This window comes from Petaurus breviceps, unplaced genomic scaffold, assembly GCF_028583685.1.
Source record: "Petaurus breviceps papuanus isolate PSGF00001 unplaced genomic scaffold, PetGlider_PUasm1.0 38, whole genome shotgun sequence".
NCBI classification, from domain to species: domain Eukaryota; kingdom Metazoa; phylum Chordata; class Mammalia; order Diprotodontia; family Petauridae; genus Petaurus; species Petaurus breviceps.
Genome location: NW_027186304.1, coordinates 35,752,870 through 35,766,485, shown reverse-complemented (window position 1 = coordinate 35,766,485; position 13,616 = coordinate 35,752,870). Strand labels below are relative to the sequence as shown.

Sequence of the window (13,616 nt, the reverse complement as noted above, 5' to 3'; positions counted from 1 at the left end):
AGGTTTTTTTTTAGGATGATGGAAACATGAGTATGTTTGTAGGCAGCAGGAAAGAAGCCAGTAGTGAAGGAGAGATTAAGACAGGTGGGGAGGTGGGGGGGACGGGGACTGGGGGGAAGAGTATTTTAAATGTTGACTCAGGATATACAACTTACTCAATGAAGATATGAAATTTGTTTTTTTTCCCTTGAATGCTATGACTCAGAATAATTGTATATGCACAGAACAAAAACTGAGGCTTTTTTTTTTTTAAAGCAAAACTGGAACATCAGAAAAACATGTTTAGAAAAATTTCCAAGGATAAAATTTTGAGGGGAAAATAGGGATAGTCTATACTATTATTACTACTACTACTATTATTAATGATAATAATTCAATTTATATACCATTTCATCATTTGAAGTGGTTTTCCTCATAGCAACTTTGTAAAGTAGATTATGAAAGCATTAATACCCCTTATTTCTCAGATGAGAAAATGGAGGTTAATTATCTTGACATGGATCAGATAGCTAGTCTACACTGAAGGAGTAACCAAACTTAGAACATTTTAAATTTAAGACCAATGCTATTGCTGTAACACAATGTTCTACCATTCTCTCAAGTTCCATCATTATAGGAACACTTGACACCATTAAATAATTGTATATTTCCCCAAAATTCAGTTTATTCTCCCATACTAATTATTTATCCCAAAGATGCTTTAATTATGACAATCACTAAGAATCTGATCAATGTCTCATAATTACATAAGATCATGTTGAAATGAGCAGACCAATGTCATTTCCTTTCTCCTGTTCAAACATTTTTTAAACTATGTAAACATGGCTAATATGGAAATTATTTACGTGATTTCATATGTATAATGAGTATCATATTTCTTGCCTTCTCAATGGGTGGGGAGGAGCTGGAGGAAGGGAAAGAATTCAGAACTAAAATTAATTTTTAAAAAAGTATTTAGATAATGATAAAAAAACAAAACAAAACAAAACCTCAAATGTAAAAGGTACTCTACAAGGTGATAATGAGTTAAGTACAGATAGATTCTTTCCCACCATACCCCTCTAAAAGTCTGCCACCAAGGAGCTTATCTTCTAACAAGAGGATGCAAAATGTGAATTGAAATATAAAGTATATTCAGAGCAATCTGGTTCAATTCCTGTATGAAGGAGAGGGTAACAGTGGGAAAAGAACTGGTTTTAAAGACCAAAAGATCCAATTTTATTAAATCCTGGCTCTGTTACTAACTATCTGTAGGATCAAAGGCAAGCAACAATCTCTCTGGGGCACAACCTCAACTTTAAAAGGGGAAAGGTGGGAAAATGACTATGAGACCTCTAATGTCACTTCCAACTCTAAATTTATGACTCCACTTGAGAAGTTTGTACTCTCCTTCAAAGGGGATATGGTAAATCTCTTACTAATTCATATGAATATCACTAGAAAATATCAAAATGTCTGAACTATAATTTTTAACATCTTTTTACTACTTGGACATTTTGTAAAGTAGATAAAATCTGTTTTGTGCATTCTCCCTCTTAGTTTAATTTTATTCTATATGAATTCTCCCCTTAGAAAATACACCAAATTTTAATAGAGGTCTTCTGGAGATAATATTTGACAGTATTGTAATGACTAATAAAAGAAACTGGAGGCACTGTCTCGTACCTAGTCTATGAAAGACACAGCCAAAGAAGTTGACCATGCAGAAAGCAATTTGGAACTATGCCCAAAAAGTATATACCCTTTGGCCCAGCAATACCACTTCTAGGTCTGTATCCCAAAGAAATCATAAAAACAGAAAAAGGACCCACATGTACAAAAATATTCATAACAGCTCTTTTTGTGGTGGCAAAGAATTGGAAATTGAGGGAATGTCTATCAATTGGGGAATGGCTAAACAAGTTGTGGTATATGAATGCAATAGAATACTATGTTCTATAGTAAATGATGAGTAGGCAGACTTCAGAAAAACCTGAAAATATTTACACAAACTGCTGCTGAGTGAAATGAGCAGAACCAGTAGAACACTGTACACAGTAACAGCCACAATATGTGATGACTGACTTTGATAGAATTAATTCTTCTCAGCAATGCAAGGATGTAAGACAACTCCAAAAGACTCACAATGGAAAATACTGTCTCCACATCTAGAGAAAGAACTTTGGAGTACGAATGCAGATGAAGCATATTATTTGCTCACTTTTTGTTGTTTTGTTTTGTTTCTTCTTTCTCACAGTTCTTCCCATTAGTTCTAATTCTTCTTTACATCATAACTAATGTGAAAATATGTTTAATAAGAATGTTAAAAAAAAAAAAGTAAACCAAGAAGGAAAAAGAGAAACTATGGAGCAGGACAGACCTTGTAGCACCCTTCAAATCACAGAAAGGAGATAATAATACCTTTACAAGTATAGCAACTAACCACCAAGAAAATGATTCCAAATATAATACCTACTAACTTGTTTTCAACCAATAAAAAAAATCCTTGCTTATAATCAGAAGTATGCACTTGGAAAATATTTAAAATATTTTAAAAATAGTTTACTTTAGTAGGTTAACTAACTATGCCCCAGTGTTTAAGCTACCTTAATTTGTTTATTGAATTCTACCTTGTTACTGTCTATAAAGAAAAATGCTACTGTCAGTTAAAATATCACAAATTCCTAAATTGGTAAATCCAAATTAATGCCATATTATACAAGTCACAAAAGACAAGTGAGGTTCAAAGCAAATACAAAAGAGGCAGGAAAAGTAAGGAAGCTCACTGAATAAGACCAGAGATCAAAGTTCCTAGCTCTACCACTAGCAGTGAGGACAAATCACCTAAGTTCTCTGAACCTGGTTCCTCATGTGAAAAGTAAGGATACTATCACTTGTCCTGCACCTCCTTCTCAGATGAGTCATGAGGATCAAATCAGAATTATACATAATATAAATGTATCCTGTAAACTGTAAGGCACTATGTAAGTGCAAATTATTAGGTAAAGGTGTTCTTATAACTGAAATGTACTTCTTTCAAATTTCTGTCTATAAAAATAACAGTCTTTCTTTCACATTCAAATAAAAAATTACTTTCTCATTCCCAAAGCGAAAGGTTTAAACATTCTGCAAAATGAACTTTTCTATTTCCTCTCCTGTTAGAATTGTCTTATTTATCTCTTCTCCCAATCAGGCTAATTACATAACAGGTATTCAATAAATGTTTTTCTACACTGAACTCACTGAAGACAACTGAAATCAGTTCTTGGTTGAATAGAGCAAGATGAATGAACAAGTTATTTGTCTCTAAGTTTATCTAGGCTGAAAATCTCTAGCCCCATATTAACTATTTAATAGGTATGTGATTTTTGTCCCAAAGAGAAATTGCTGAACAGTAGCAACAGCATGCTGGTTCACCAGAGAATCCGTATAATCTTACCCTGCTACTTACCTTTCATCATGGTAACCTCAAGCATTTAATGATGGTAGATCATAGAAACTGCCACTACCACTCCCTACAACCACTCTAAAGATCCAGCTTTTTTTCCTGTCCCAGCATTCACTTTTATGTCCTATACTGAAGGTGGTCCTTTTTAACTCCATGAAAGAAAGCAGTGTTCATAACCTTATATACATAAAATTCCTGAAGTCTGCCCATGCTGTCTCCTCTATAAAACAGGGAACAACCCACCAGGAAAACTAAGGATCTTAGCCAAGTATTGCCACTTCCACCAGCACCATTAGTATAGGCAAGGGAAGTAGCTACTTGCTTCTTTCTGTGTGGGTCACAGTTACTCTCTTCACCTAATTTATCAACAATATTCACTAAGTGCCTATCATCTATAGATCACTGCACTAGGCACTATGGTAGAGATATCATATAGGTAGCAAGGGCAGATTTTATAAATCATCCACAAACATGGCATTTCAAGAGTCTGGAAATACAGAAGCCTCTAAACCTTGAAAATTTTTGTTTATTTAAACTATATGTGCAGTTTGTTCAATTTCTGATATGAACAAATCAACAATCAGATAGCATAAGCAGCAAGGAAGTAATGCGGTATTACAGAAACCCTGTCACTATCCCAGATAAGACTCCCAACAATATAAACTGAATTCTAGTCCTGGCTCTGTCACAAAATAGGTGTTTGACCTTGGGCAAATCATTTAACCTCTGGATTCATCTATAAAATGAGGGATTAAACCAGATGACCTCTAAGCTCCCTTGTAACCTGCACTAAACCTGCAAAGGCACAGTCTCAAGGGAAAATTTGTCCTATATCAGAATGAGCCTAGAAAAGTGATTAAGATTTTTTTCTGGGTTCTTTTCATGAATGGTATTTCTGAAAAAAGCTTTTGATAAAGGAAAGATATAGTTGGTTTTCTAGGTTTGCAGTTTGGGTATTGTTTTTTAAATATGTTGAAAGGTTTCTCCCCCCCCCACAGGGTTATTCAATTTAATATTAGCATTCTGCCTTCTCCTGGGGGAGGGTGTGTGTGTGTGTGTGTGATAAAAATATTCTGTATATCCTGGGGGGGGGGTAACATAAAAAAATTCTGTATATGCTGCCAACATTTAGTATGTAAACACTTGCTCTCAAGAGCCATGTTCTATGCCATAAAGTTGGTTATTTGGTCTCTGTGGTAAAAGAGGCTGTAATGCTAATAAATGTTTTGTTTTTTAAATTAAAAAGGTCCTGAAAATACTTTAAATTCTTTCTAAAGGAAACAACTACTTTACATTTAAATATAACAGTGCATTTATTCATATTAAAATGTATTCTGTATATACTTTGATACTTCATTTTAATATAAGTGCACACTTAAGAGACTTTCATGAAAAAGCATTAGCTGGGATCTTTTAAAAAAATAACTGAATAAAAGCTATTTGTGAATTATAATTATCTATATTTTAATTGAAGTTAATTTCATTACCCTCCAAAGATTTTATATGAACAGACTACTTTTTCCCCTTAATTTCTTCCTTCCCTCCTCTACTAAACAAATTATTTGACTACCTTATCTATCATCTATTCAAATATAAAAGGATCAAACTATATTTATTAATTGAAAAATACATGCAGGAACAGTTAACTACTCAGAATAATATATTACTCTGATACTTGTCACTACCAAAAAAAGTCAGAATGTAAAACATGTTGTGACAGTAAAGGAGTATTTCTTGTTCCATATATGTCTAAAGACTGTGTTGCTACTCTAGTCAAGGTGATGTGCTTCTTTTCCCTTTGCCTTTTTGCTCTGCAGTGCTTCTAAGTATAGTGACAGGCTTTACTAGTAACAGCGCAAGCTCAGTGAAAATCTGGGAAATATAAGTGGAAACATGAGAGACCGCTTTATTTGGCAGTGCTAAAAAAATTGCAGGACAAATGGCAAAGCAGTGTGTTGGGACTGCAGGATGAACAATCAATAGGCAGAAAGCAGGATAGAGGCTTCCTCAGCTTCTGGATCGACAATCGACAGCTGAGAGACTATTTTTTGCTATGGTTGACTAAATATGGTCAGGGAAGAGAGAGGCACAAGAGAGCCCGTTTGCCTGGGAGTGCATGTTTTAAATGCTTAGCTGCCTATAAAGCTGTAACAGTTTAGCTCAACCCCTCTGAGTGGGAAATATGGTTAGCCTCTGTAGTGTCCATGTGGAAGTCCTGACCTCGCTTGCAGACTTGACCTCTGGAGATGAAAAGGTAGCTTCAATACAGATCTGCCTACCCTTTAATCTTGGAAACTAAAAACAAAACAAAAGCAAAACCTCAAGCAAGAAAAGATGCAGTATACTTTTTAAGAAGCCAGAAGAATCCAATACATTATGGTGGGGGTAGGATAATGGGGTACGGTATGTGTGTGGGGGGAGTGTATGTATGTGTAAGAGATTTGTTGTTGCTTGCGGGGGGGGGGGAGAAAGGTATGCTTTTTGCCTTTTAAAAATTATAAAGTAATTTCCTCTGCAACTTTTTTTCCTCTTCCGGAACTCTTCACCTGAGAAATGAGCTAAGTTCATCTTCCCTGGACATTCTAGCATCCTTAACTTTCGGTCCAGCAAGAACAAGGTACTCATTTCTACGCAGTATTAGTAATTTGACATTCCAAGAAAGATAGCCAAAGATGATTAAATTTTATTGTAGACAATAGTTTTGGGGGGAAGGAGGGGAACGGGAGAGGTTAAGTTTTATCTGTTTAAGAAGGTGAGGTACTGTATTCACCGACACTTCCCTCTTACTTCCCCCCTCCTATGTAATGAAGAGTCGAATCAGCAAATAGAGTGAACGAACACTCAGGATGAGATGGCTGCTGCTGATGGGTCTGTCTCTCTAGGTCATTACCTCTCTTCCAACTGCAAATGCTGCATGATACTAAGCTTACAGGTAACAGCATCACAAGGCCTACGTTATTCTGTACTTTTAAGGATTCCTTTGACTTTCTGCATGCTTACCTATGATTTACTTGATGGTTGCTGTTATTGATTAATTACTATCTATCTGGGCAGTTTAATTTTAGAGTTCAAGTAGAAAGCCTTGGTAGTGTAAGAAGGAGGCTTTAAAAAGGCAGCCCAATATATCATGCCAAACAACTTATTTGAAAGATGTTCTCTCTTAAGTGTAAAGATCCTTTCCTGCCATTTATTAATCACTAAAATTAAAGGTTTATTCTTGGTAATGGTTGTATAGCAGATCATTTTGTCACCCCAGTAAATTATAACCTATTTTCAGAGAAGTTATCTTAAAAATGACTAAATAAGTATTTCAAGATTCAGGCCACTAAGAAATATAATCATAGGATATTTCTTAAAATGTTTAACACTGACTAGCCATAAAGACAATAATCCAGTTTAAACTCAGAATGTGCATGCTGTAATTCTAATACTGCATTGCTGTTTCTCCTTGTAGTATTGGGCTATCTACAGCTACATTCTGATTTGTTCTCTATCAGCTGCACTAGCTTTTTGTCACAGGCTGCAGGAAATCTACTTTCCCTGGCCTTCTTTTAACTATGAAATTTCCTGTGATACTTTATTTGCAATTAAGCCTTCAATGTTATAAGAATTAAGCTTCCTCTTATTAGAACTTATTTTCATGTCTGACAAATGCACATACTAAAACTGAACTGATCCTATCCTAAGACCTTTCATTTTCAACTGGACCTTACTCATATACTTAGTTTACTGTTCAATTGCTCTAGCATGTTCATCAAAGAGGTCTTTAAAAAAAGCAAACTTTTTTAAATGAGTAGCAACTAGATAAATATTTTATATCTGGTTTTTTATTTTTAATAATCCTAGAAAATGGCATGAAACTTTGAGTAAATAATGACAATAAAAACATTAAAGAAGCATTCAAATAAGCATTATCTAACACTTTTGACCTATGGCCTACTGGTAGCTTAAATCTTACAATAATAACTACTTTTTTTCCTCTTTAAACATAGTCATTCTCTTGAAAATTTGTCCTTAAGGCACTTTGGATAGATTTTTATTACTCACAAATTATAAAATCTATGTTAGAAAAAAGTATTAATTGGATAAAGCGGGAAATTTTTATTAAGATGTAGTTTCTGAAAAACTTATTTTTCACTGGACTACCTGCTTTTAGAATTCAGAAGTACAAGTCATAAAAGAATTCTGCTGAGAAGATCAAGACGAAACCTTTCCAATTACAAAAATATAACTTGAACAACTTCATCAGGTCAATGAATCATACAAATTTGGTCAAACCAGGATGAAGAGCAACAGATATGTTTGGAAATGACAATGTTCAGCAACAACAATGAAGTGTAGTAAGGCTTAATGATAAATCTGCAAGTAAATGACACTATAAAGTTCAGTCCTTGTGAAAAAGTAATCTGTGCAAGTAATTACATTTTTTGTAAATAATGAACAAGTTCAATGTTACTCTAATGATAAAGGAATAGGAAAATGAAACATTTCAGGTTTATCTGACAACCATCTAGACCTACTCAGAGTACATACTTCTTTATGTACCCATATGAACATACAATGCTATGGAATGTAAAGAAGTATGTATTTTTGGTAGGTGATAAACCACCAAGGGGGAAAGGAACTAGACTGCGACGAGAAGGAGCAACATTTCTTTTGGAATGACCTTCAAGTGGCAAATTAACCTGGCAAGAAAGAGGACATTTTTAGTACTGCCACAATAAAATATGAAACAAAATACTCTATTCCAAAGACATTGAATGTATTTATGTGGAGGAAGAAAGATTTCTGTTGAGAAAAAGGTAAAGAAAAGTATGAGTATTTTGGCTTATTTTCTTCCATTTTAAAGCATGTTTTCTCATTTTAAATCCTTTTTAAAAACAAGAAAGATTCCGAGTGATTCAAGTGACTAAAATTTGAGAGCAAAAAAAGAGGAAGTCATCTTAGCACAAAAAAAAAGAAAAACAGCTTACTTTCAAATCTTCTTTGATTAAAATTTCAAATAATTCTTTGATTCAACTATTATTACATTTTAATTTAGGTATGTTGCATTAATAAGATTTTTTGATTTGTCAAGTTCTGGCATATTAAAAAAAAAAGGTTTACTCAGTTAAAAATGTTAGCAAAATACTCAAAATAAAAATAGCTGTTGAAATCTGACCTATAGATCTTTGGGGAAATTTTTCATCAAAAGGTTCTTTTTAGTAGTCTTGACAATCAGTCACAGCTATAGTTTGAATTCTAAAAGATTAGTGATTAACAGTGACCCATTCTCCCCATCTCTGCCCCCCAAAAGAAAAGGTATCTTTGGTCTTTGTTTCCTTTTATTAGATCACTAACCAAATCCATACTTTAAGATTTTTATTGAGTATTTGGATGGAATAACCTGAAAAGTCAGACATAAGCACAGAAAATGATAATCCAATGATTTCCAGGACACATCTGCTAATCATAATAATAATACTACCAATAGAAGCTTGAATTTTAAAAAAGAAATGAGGGTTTTGGGTGGTCATTTTACTATATATCTTTGAGCTTTGTTTTATCTCAATCAATTATATTTAAGCTAAAGTGGATTAACTAACATATAGATACCAAACTATTCCCTATTTGTAAGGTGTAATGTTATAATTCAAATTATAAACGCTAAAGAAACACTATTTGTAGAAAATTGCAAATATAAGAAATCTAGAAAGAATAAACATTAAAATGTCAGATTATAAAAAGCACAATGGGAGTGATGGGGACAATGAGAGAAAGAAATCCTACATGCCCATCAAAATGAATAAAATAAGCACAATTAAGGCCAAAAAACTAATGCTGAGACATCCCTTAGACAAGCACACCCAAGTGATACTATTTCAACTTGGATAGCTAGGAAGATCTTACCTAAGGTGTGGGATTTTGTTTGGGTTATATTGGCTTTTTAATATAGTGTTCTTTTTGTGTGTCAGGAGTAAGATAGAAATGCCTAAAAGTTGCCATAGTTCATTTTCTTTCTACCCATTAATGTAATTAGTCAATCAAACAATAGAGAAATCATAAATTACATCTGTAACCTACAGAGAAAATAAAACTGACCCTGTGGTATTTGAAAGACTATAAATCTTTACACATTGATTGAGGATAATCTTATATACAGAAGAAATATCTAAACTAAGATATTCAAAAAATATTTCCAATAATGATTTTTTTCTAAAAATAATTCTTTCAAACACAGACTAGTATTAATCTCAACATTTTAAAAATAATTTTATGTTACCTGATAAATGTTGACCTTTAGAAGTTCAAACAACAACTCCATGACTTACTACTTCAACAATAGTTGGTGGTTTCTCCTGTATTCTCCAAAATTAACCACTTTGTTATGATTATCCCCTTAAATTTTGTAATGAATAACCTTACAGATAAATAACTCTATACATTCTAAATTTTATTTTTAAATATTACTGAAAATATACCAATGACCCATTAGCTCATATTAAGATCATATGATACTTTGAAACAAAATGATGGCTTGTCCATTACAAAATATATGATTATATAATATTATTATACACTAGCTCAAGTTAACATATCTAAGAGTATATTCAGTCATTCTAAAATGTCTCATCTATCACTTAGATCAGCTGTTCATTTTTAACTTGAGTACACATTAAACTCTGGGCATCTGCTGACACTGTTGTAACTCAAACATTTCAACTGTCTCCCTGACAAGGATAACAGATGCTGACATTATCAAATGCTGTACTATGTGTTTCTTTTTTTCCATGGCCTCTTTTTGCCCCGATATGGCCAGTATATGAAACTGAACTGACATCCAAAAGCACACTTGAGCAGCTGGATCTCCTAAGTAGTTCCCATATAACTGATAAAAATAGAAGCCCATTTTAATGTTATCATCAGTGCTTAAGTCCAGGCAACCTGACACCTGCTATGTTTTTATTAGAATACACGGCGTAAAGAATATATTTACATAAATATCTTCAGTAACATATTTAGCTATCAACAGATGCAAAGTCTACTTGACAAAAGCAGTCTGAATTAATGCTGACCCCCCCCCCACCAAGGTTCCTTAACTCCCTCAGATCAGACAAAAGAGGAACAATAAAGAATTGTGCTGAAGCTCTGTATAACTCCTCTATTTAATGTCCCTTTTGGACTATTTTTTATTGGATCTTTAACTTTATATAGTAATACTTCAGAAGACAAGCTTTGATATTCTGCCCTTTACCAAGCCAAATCCAAATATAAACCATGTTAGAAGATGTTGTTCTTCTATTTTCTAAATTGTCATCATCATGCTAACATGAAATAGTGAAATTCTGGCTTTTTGGTCTCTTAAGACAATGTTTCTTTAGGTCAGGATGCTCTTTCCACCAAAACTAATCATAATCTCTCTATGCCACAGGTCAAACTAGTGATAAATCTCTTCAAAATTAGTTAGACTGGCCATCAGATTACAGATGTCTAGTCAAAAACTAGACCTATATCAAATGCCTCACCAGCAAGGTAGGATCTGCCTTGCCTTGAAAAAATCCAGGGTCACCTCTACAAGAAAATGAGGTAGAAGAGATTTTGGTGAAAGTAAAAAAATTAACCTTATGAGATGGGATTAGGTAACTTGTATTCAAAAATAGTACATCTGTAACAAAATGAAATATAACTAATTTGTGGAAATCACATGATTATTTTAAGAGAACACTACCTAGTTGTCTGTGTAAGGTTAGCAACATTACATAAGTGATACACTGGCATATATGGTAGTTCCTTTCACACACATAGACTCAAGCAATACTTTTAATATACGCATGATCTATTTATAAACCAAAGGGCAGAGGTACTTCCTCAAGGCCACTCTCATTCTTCTCCACCCCCTTTCAGCAACTTGCTATTGGTCGTCAACAGTTTAAGACTAAAAAAAGCAATGGTGATAGAAAAGGTGTGACCTGTTGAAATCAAGAACAGTACTTATCCCCACTTCAAATATACAGACATCAATTTTCACTGCCTAAGCTATCTGGTTTACTGCCTAAAGATTTCAATTAAGTATGATGTGTTATTCTGAATGTAGTTGCTTTAAAAATGAGTTACTTTCTGTATTTATAAATTATACCAAGTCGTTCAAAAGACAGACACAATAAAAGCAACAGGGTAGCAGTCCACCCATTTTTGTTCTTCCCCTAAACAAAAATATTCAAACAGTAGTCATCTTTAAAACAGAAGTCTTTCAACTCAACTAAACAAAGTACAGATCTTATCAATTTCTAAATCTAACTGAGGGATACAAGTTTGTAAAGTTTACTAACACAAAAAACTAAACTATTTCAAATCAAACAGCTCTAAAGCATGACAATGCTTTGCTAAAGCTGGTAAAATGGAACCAAATCACCTATTCAATGGATTTGGTCCCCTTCAACCAGCTGTAGCTATGCATTGATTACTACAAGAAAGCAAAAACTTTCAATAAAAGAATACAATTAGCAAATACAAATGTCAACTAATTTTCAACTTAAGTTTTTCAGAAGATGGTTAAATACAGTAAGGTAATATTTACAGTAATATTTTAATTTTACATTTTATCAAATTGTATTTTAAGGTATAATATTTGTTAATAAAGCATTTGTTAACAAGCATGTAAAGAATTATTCTTACGGTAGCTGAATGTGTTAATTAAAAATTTTTATGAAAAATAAATGCTGACTGTTACGTTTCTCAAATATAGCCTTATTTACTTATTTACTTCATGTTTCTTGACATTAAACTTATTTCCCCTAAGATGGTAAATGGTAATGAAATGAAGGCATACTTCATAATAGAAAAACTAAACTTCTTTTCTATGAGAGAGCAACCTGAAAATCTATAGGCACACTAAAGCACTACTCATCATTACATATAGTTGAGTTTGAGACAAATTATACATTTAATATCAAATTATAAAGAGAAAAAAAGGTTGTATTACATAATGACAGGAACTGGATCTATGATTTCTTTGTTATATGGAACTCTTCAGTGAGGAAAATTCTCCTTATCAATTCAGATTGGCACATTCTCAGCAACTTATAGTCTTAAAGATTTGCTAGAGCTTGTTAAACAAAATTTCTGAAACTAATCTGAGAATTCTGTCATTATTCACTTTAGTTAAAATTCACCTTGAATAAAATTCTGAGTGTGAGGAAAGGGGAGGGAAAGAGGCACTTGGAATACAGCATACCGACTTAGGAACTGGAGTAGATGAGAAAAAAACACAGGACTTAGGAGTCATTTTGTTCTGGGTTCTAGCCTCAGTTTTGCCCCATACCAGCTTTGTGATCTTGGAAAAACTGCTCCCTCCTTTGGGTCAATGTATCTTTATCCATAAGATGAGATCATATCCATAAAATGGATTATTTCTAAGACCACTAAAATATTCTAATCAACTACAAAATGCAAATAATTTACCAGATTTACTACTGCCCAAACTGATAAGTACACATTTCAGCCCTATTCCAAGTACAGATCTGGTTCTAGAAATAATCACAAATTCCTTTTTCCAAAAACAATTTTGAAAATAATCACTATTTCAAACCCTTACCTATTTCATTAAACACACATTTTACAAAGAAAAATACAGAAATTGTTTTACCTACATAACTCTCCCCTAACAATTATTTCTACTTTGAAATAGCAGTTACTGAAAGTAGAAGAGACTCCTATAAATAAAACACAGTATATCCTTCTTCAGATAGCCAAAGTACTTAAAAGCTGGGAGGGAAGAAGGGGGGGCGAGAGGGAGAGAGAATTTGTGAATTCTTATCAACTATTCCAGTCCAAATGAATCTCATTATCATCTCAGCTTCCCTTTGCTTAAAAGGACAAAGGGCTATTAAGTTCCTTTCAAACATCTTTTTGCTCCTTCCTGCCAACCTTGTTACCACCATAGCACCCCACAACCCTGTTTAGTAGTCTGTGTAGTCCTTCCCCTGGTACACAGGTACTTCAACTCCATGTGTGATGGGAAGGGAAAGGCTATAAACATTTCAATCATTTACCAATTTTACCCTTTTCTCTTTCACAAAAAGACCTTAAGTCTCACTCTAAGCAAGAAGGAATTTCTTAAGAAAGGGATAAGTGCTCTCCAGTCCATTCTACTTTGCCACTCCCTTGTACTCTGGGTAACAACTAATTTAATAAATGGAGGCAAGTATTT

At 33.5% G+C, this 13,616-nt stretch overlaps 1 protein-coding gene and 1 long non-coding RNA gene across 4 annotated transcripts in view; one reads left to right on the top strand and one right to left on the bottom strand.

Moving 5' to 3' along the window:
• MIB1 (MIB E3 ubiquitin protein ligase 1) overlaps window positions 1–13,616 on the bottom strand; it is a 173,627-nt gene that overhangs the window by 68,387 nt on the left and 91,624 nt on the right. The gene's annotated exons all lie outside the window — the stretch shown is intronic.
• LOC138170440 (uncharacterized) lies at window positions 5,523–12,147 on the top strand. 2 transcript variants are annotated; one of them, XR_011170626.1, is made up of 4 exons: window positions 5,523–5,681; window positions 5,979–6,044; window positions 6,238–6,359; window positions 8,025–12,147. It is a non-coding gene; the product is annotated as an uncharacterized lncRNA (long non-coding RNA). The 2 variants fall into 2 exon arrangements; XR_011170625.1 differs by lacking the exon at window positions 8,025–12,147 and adding an exon at window positions 7,584–7,832 and having other exon boundaries at window positions 5,525–5,681.